This window comes from Bos indicus, chromosome 3 (assembly GCF_029378745.1).
Source record: "Bos indicus isolate NIAB-ARS_2022 breed Sahiwal x Tharparkar chromosome 3, NIAB-ARS_B.indTharparkar_mat_pri_1.0, whole genome shotgun sequence".
NCBI lineage: Eukaryota > Metazoa > Chordata > Mammalia > Artiodactyla > Bovidae > Bos > Bos indicus.
In genome coordinates this window covers 57,198,722-57,205,871 of record NC_091762.1, presented here as the reverse complement: position 1 = coordinate 57,205,871, position 7,150 = coordinate 57,198,722, and positions in this window count along the sequence as shown.

The following is a 7,150-nucleotide window of genomic DNA, read 5'->3' as shown; positions in this document are numbered from 1 at the left end:
CTAGAGACACATGGATGCGTATTTCTGCTGTTCAAGGGCTCTTGTTCCATTTCTGGAAGCCAGATGAACATGGAACAAAGGAGAAACTTTCCTCTAAAAGCAATTATCTTTCTGCATTCCCATCAGTATAATTATATTGCAGGGAATTTTAAGAAGCTGTAGAAGTAGAATTGAATGCTTAAAACTGTGTTTGCTGAATTGCTATGCAAAAGTTGAGCAGGCTGTATTACATCACACGAAATAGTCTAACTCTCTTCTGGCCACATTTCTCCAAGTTTAGAGTGGGCCAGAGGCTGGGGACAGTGTGGAGAGGGGGTGTCGGGGAGGTAGGTCAGATTTAGGGGTTCATGTGTTTCTTGAAAGGAATGTTTAATGACATTTATAAACACTGAGGGCTGTAAGCAAGCAGACTGGAGATATACACAATGAAAGTACCCATTTCTGGTCTATTTGGAAAGCTTCTGATTTGCCGTTTTCCCTCAACCTGGAGCAGAAACATAGAAACTTATTAACTAATCCATTAATGGTGGTGAAATAAGAAGGGGATTCTTCATGAAATCATGGGAGAAGCACATACATTGCCCCCCAAATCCAGTGAGCAGCTGGTTTAGAGAGATATTGAATGTGGTTTGTGTGGCTGCTGTGTCAATACTGCATGTCAACAAGGATCATTTCTTCATCACTGTCTCCCACAGACTTTAGTGAAGTAAACTGTATTGTCTCATCATTGATGGCTATCCATCAGGCTCATCTCTCCCCTTCCCAATTTTTACCAAACTACCTGATGGCCATTTGGGTTAGGGGGGAACACCTGTGTGAAATGAAGATGGAGCATGCCAGAACCATGGGTTGGCTTAGGACTGGGCTGGCAGGCTTTAAGTTATTAGACAACTGAATGTATAACACTTTAGAGATCCTGAAAAAAGAAACCCAGAGGCAGAGATGACCTTATATTTTCAAAGAGAGATGGATGGGTACTGTAATGACCTATATGGGAAAATAATTTATATAAAAAAGAATGCATATATGTATATGTATAATTGATTCACTTTGCCGTACATCTGAAACCAATACAACACTGAAAACAATTATACTCCAATAAAAAATTAAAAAACAAAATAAAAACAGGTGGGTAAAAGGGTGGGTTAAAAGCCAGGAAATAACATTTCTCATTCACAGGAGATTATGGAGCTGTGGAAGGATCATGGGCCTGCTGGTTGGATTTAGGAGCAGGTGTTCATTGGAAGGAATGATGCTAAAGCTGAAACTCCAGTCCTTTGGCCACCTCCATGCGAAGAGTTGACTCATTGGAAAAGACTCTGATGCTGGGAGGGATTGGGGGCAGGAGGAGAAGGGGACGACAGAGGATGAGATGGCTGGATGGCATCACCGACTCGACGGACATGAGTTTGAGTAAACTCTGGGAGTTGGTGATGGACAGGGAGGCCTAGCGTGTTGCAGTTCATGGGGTTGCAAAGAGTTGGACACGACTGAGCGACTGAACTGACTGACGGCCTCCTGCAACTACCGGAGGGGTCTGGACCAGATGATCCAATAACCTATGTTGGAATTCTTGGTCCAAGACTATGAACCCCATTGTATGGGGCATGGATCTCCATGGGAAAGTGGTGGAGGGAAGATCCAAGTACTGGGCCTGAGTAACTAGAGCTTTAAGAATATGCTGAAAAGTTAAAATGATTTATTTCCTTAACAAATGAGTCAAGTGTTTTGTATCTCCAATTTCTGTGTCTGAGGTTTGGTTTGGCGAGAGCTGAAATCCAAGGGATCACTGAAAGTAACATGGTCAGAAAGTGGTAGGTCTATAAAATAGGCTGAAAATGGTACCTTGGACATCTTTGTGATGGAAAAGACTCCTCTCTCAGGAGAAGACATAAGACTGACTGACATATGACTTGTGTCATTCAGAGCATGTCACCAAGCAGGCGGTGAAGGGGATGGGCAGAGAGAGGCAGCATGTCTGAGTTAGAAATGAATTCAGTTGCCCCCCCACCCCCAGAGTACCTGGTGCTGGAATAGAATGTTACCTAAGACATAGTCCCTGTTTTCGGAACCAGGTTGCATAAGTCTGATGGGGAGAGGTCAGGTAGGAACATCAGTGATTATCGGACAGAAAGATAAGGGACATGACAAGGTTCTGGTCAGGGGTTGGTTTGCTATGTGAGCACAGTAGAGGAGCACCAACTCAGCCTGGTAGGGCTGGAGGTGTTCAGCAAAAGCCATGGAAAAAAGTGAAGCTTGAGTAGACATAGAAAAAAGTGGGGGGAAGGGGAGTGGTAATGGAGGGAAGGATATGTGAGGACCAATGACAGAAAGCAGCCAGGCATGTTCAGGAAGCTGCTAATATGCCAAGATGACTAAGAAGGAGGGTGAGAGTGGGCGAGTGGTAGAGGATGTACCAGACAAGGCAGAGTATGGAGTCCTTGCCAGGAGGCAGCATTTTATGCTGCACATTATAGGAAAGCATTGAAGGAGTCTCACAGCTGAGTGAGATGATCAAGCTTGGGAAGGCTCACATTGGGAGTCAGGACAAGCCATTGGGGTCCAGTGCAAAATGAAAAGTGAGACCTCCTATTCAAAGCCAAGAAAAAGTTGTGCTGCCAAAGGTACTAAAGTATAGAGCTTTCCCCCTTTATACTCAGTAGTCTCTCAACTTGTCATGGTGTTTTTTAGAAATTTGCCATTTAGTGTCACCTTCCGCAGGCCCAGAGATGCTTGTGTGGAAAGTGCAGACCCTCCCAGGAGCCTGGGGCCCTATCTCCCAAGACTTGGGACACTGGTGGCCCACTGGTGGCCCACTGTTGGCTGGGCGTCTCCCTGAGGAGCTGCCAGACCAATGTGCTGTGGCCACCTACGGGTGGGAAAGTGAAGCTGGCATCTCCCCTTCCCAGGGACCGGTGCCCCCAACGGTACTGTGATGTGTATGTCGGGATTCACTAGGTCTCTGGGCCTGGGGTGGTCACAAGGCTTACCTGCATTATTGTGTTTGTAGCCCAGTCATATCCGACTCTTGGCAACCCCATGGACTGTAGCCTGCCAGCCTCCGCGGTCCGTGGAATTCTCCAGGCAAGAATACTGAAGTGGGTAGTCATTCCTTTCTCTGGGGATCTTCCCAACTCAGGGGCCGAACCTGCATCTCCTTCATTGCAAGCATATTCTTTCCTCTCTGAGCCACCAGGGAAGCCCTGCCTGGATTATGTCACCTGCCAAAGGCACCATGGCACTATCAGCCTAGGGTGGAGGTAGCTACCACCATGTCCATCCCTGGAAACCAAAAGGCATGCTGGCTCAACGCTGCCCCTCCTCACAACTATGCCCAGGGCCCTGCTGGTGGTGGAGCTGGCAGTGGTCACTGGGAGGGCTTAGGGAGAAGGGAGGTGGGGCAGAGACTAGGGTGCCAGGTGAGTGAGTGGCTGAGAGGTGGCAGAAGGGCTGGCCCAGATGAGCCAGTGCCCTAAGCCCCCAATTATGGTCTGTCGCCCCATGGACTTCACTTCCAAAACACTAGTTTATTAAGAATTTCAAGATGGCAACCACAGAGCATCGAACCTCAAATGTGGCCTCCTTCTGTGAAGCTGTAGTGCTCACTTACCCATGAAGCTTACTGGCAGCAAAGGGCTATAGAAGAGCCAGGCTCAAGGCAGGAAACCCATTAGGGAGGGACAGAACTGTCTGGGTGATGAGTCATGAGAACCACAGTGAAGGCAGTGGTGGTGGGAATGGAGAGGAAGTGGAGATGGGAAATATTAGGAGAACAGAGGTGGGCAAGTCAGTGGGATACAGGCTAACTTCCAGATTTCAAGTGTGGGCAATGGAACTTTATAAAATACATTCATACAATTTTTATCATTTAATCCCTAAAATAGTCCTGTGGAATATATATTTTCGTTACTTCCATTTTGTGGTGGGGAAATAGCTCAGAGAAATAAGGTAATTTACCCAAGTGCCTCCAGTCAGAAGACTTGGGACTCAAGCCAAGGAATTTTATTTCCATTGCATATTCTATTCACTATAACATTAGGCCTCTCTGCTGCTCTAGATGACTCTGAACTGGCTTTTTGGTTCATTCGTTCATTCATTCATTGCTTCATTGAGCAAATACTTATTTTTATTAAAAGCCTTTATTGAATTTTGTTACAATATTTTCTGTTTTTTATGTTTCTTGTTTTTTTTTTTTGACTGTGAGATGTGTGGGATCTTAGTTACCTGACCAGGAATGAAACCTGTACCCCCTGCATTGGAAGACAAAGTCTTAACCACCAGACCAACAGGGATGTCTCCAGCACATACTCATTAAGTGACCGCAATGTGCCAGGTGCTCCTCTGGGAGCTGGAGATGCACTGATAAGCAAGCCAGACAAGGCTTCTGCTCTCAAGGAGCGCACATTCGAGCAGGCCCGGGTGCCAAATTTAATCAGAGATTCCCATGGGGCTTTGAAGGCTGGTAGAAGCCATTGTTTATTTTTCTCTTCTGTTTCTTGTCTGGGTTTCTAATGAATTAGAGTTTGATTAGCTGCAACAGAGCAATCATGACAACAGGGTGGGAAATAATGTGTCCTTTCAACCACCCCTATCCAAAAGCTCTGTATAATCAGAAAAATCAAACCCTAGTGCCTGTCATCTCCACCTGGGTTGTCAGAGGTCTGTCCCATTCTGTACGTAAATAACTACGTTGTTTTGTTCTTTCAGTAAAAGAATATATTATCTGTTTCAAATAACAAAATAAATCTCAGGCTAGGAGACTGGATAATCCTGTTGAAGGATAAATTTCACGGTATTAAACTGTTGCTGAGCCAACAGCAACGGTTCTGAATACTGTTCAGATGACTCAACAGCATGGGTCAGGAAGGCACCTAACTGGCTGGTGACTCAGCCTGTGCCTACGCCTTGCACCGAAGAAGACCGCAGGAAGGTGTGTGGTGAGTGGTGCTAGGATGAACCAGTTTTCTGTCTTGGTACACGGCCCCTGAACTAGAATGGCTGCCAGATGGCACAGGTGCGGGGACGTGAGCATTCAGAGTGTGATGCAATTAAAGGAAGTTTGGAGACTGAAATCCTTTTAAGGGCCATGCTTTATCTGATAGGAAACAACATTATAAAAAGATTAATTACCGAGTAGCAGTCATGGAGAACCAAAATCATATTCTCGCAGGAGAACTTTCTGAGCCTTATGATGTCTCTGTGGCTTGTGAGAGACTCTAGGGGACACGAAAACCTGGGGTCTCAGTAGGTGCAAGCAGTCTGTCCACTCCACGATGTCTTGGCATGCTCCTTGGGTTCTGAGTTGATGGCCAAGAGGGGGTGGCAGGAATAAGTATAGGGATTGGTCTTAGAAGGCCTCACCGATTGTAGGTCTGGGGAGACGATGAATCAAACCAGGAGGCCTGCTGCAGACCTAGAGGCACGAAGGGGTCTGAAGACCATCCAGGAACTAGGCAGCCCTCTTTGCGGCATGCCATCAACCTTCTGGGTCCGACTGGTGGCCATCCTGTACAGGAGGCTTTTTTGTGTGCCTGCTGCGTGACACAGGCCTCTTCCTTCTCTGCTCTGTGGCATTGCTGTGTTTTCTCCTAGTCCCTCTCTGTAGGAACAGAAGCTTCCACTTAGCTAACACCTCAACATATGAAGTTTAAGTGCTTTTCAGAACATTTTATTATTGCCTGAGTGTTCGTGAAGCAGCTTACCTTAGACTCCAGCTGGCTTCAAGAGGTTTGTGCCTGACTTGTATTCCAGAAGAATCATGCCATGGGCCCAGCACATTCCTCACGAACTTCCCCACTCTTCCCTTGCCTCTCTCTCTCTAAGGAGTGTGATGCCACACCTGGGAAGTCCACAAGGGATCTTAATGTCAGCTTTTGTACCACTGCGTGGCCAATTTAAGGAGGGATATCATCCCTTTAAAATTTGTTTTTAAGTTGTATGTTACATGGATGGACTCTGTCCACCAGGGTCAGGCATTGAGCACATAACCAGGTGAATGACGCTTTTCATGCTGCTTTGTTAAGTGAGAAACCTCAGGGACAATGTTCTGGGTCCTTCCCGAGGTGCTTCCTGATGTCAAGTTCTTAATTTCCATCAGCAGCCAGGCCTCTGTGTCTGCATTCAGGTTGCCATCATGGTGTGATAATTTGGTCATCCCAAGGAAATTATATTCATTTATTAACATCTTGTTAAAACTATTTAAATAGGTATACCAGTGTTTAGTAGTAATACTATGTAAAAAAGTCATAAATCTTGAGCAAATTTGACCATTTATAATGTATCTTCAGAGACCCATATTAGTTTGCATAGATGTTTAAGGGGGCAGGTTGAGAATTAAACATCAAAAAGACTTGATATACAAATAATAATAACAATAAAACCATGACAGGTTCTGTTACCATTTTATTTTTGTACCTAATATAGTACATGTCACATAAAAACTAATGTGTGTAATAAGCTAGATAGGTAGATTAAACAAATACTAGAATAAAGAACTCGACGATAACAAACCACAGGGCATAGTCATAATAAATGAGATAAATCTCATTCATGAAGAGATTTTGATTTCAGCCCCTTGTAAGAGAACTGTGAGATAGGGGCAGCATCTAATCTTGAGGTGGGTAGATAGTGATGAGTGGTGAATCACGAACAATTTAAAAATCTATCTGTGGCTACATGTGATGCGCTTCAAGTCACCTTACTGCTTGGGACTGCAGGGGTGGTGGAAGCCCTATTGTGGTGAAATAGACTAAAAACCAGAAGATGCCAAGCTCTCACATTCCTTTCTCCAATCTCGTTTCTGCTCTCCAGTTGCTCTGAGACCTAAAATTCCTTTCCCAAAGTTTTTTAGAGCTACAAAGTCTCTAAGGAGACTGAGTCCTGCCAGCCTCCTCACACAGGGAGTGAAGCTGGCCTGCTGTTCCCTGTTGGAGGGGGTGCAGGTCCTGGGAGAGGCCTGGCTGCTGCTCTCTCAGACATCCTGGTGACCTGTGGTCCAGTGATGGTGAGGCCCAGGGACGGGGTTGCTGTTGTCTTGGCAGCCTGGCTTCTCCAAGGCCCCGGGGATTTGGAGTCACAGCAGCCAAGAAGAGAACAGCCACGCTAGGTGTCTAGAGGGTCCTTGGATGGCAGCATGATGAGAAAACCCATG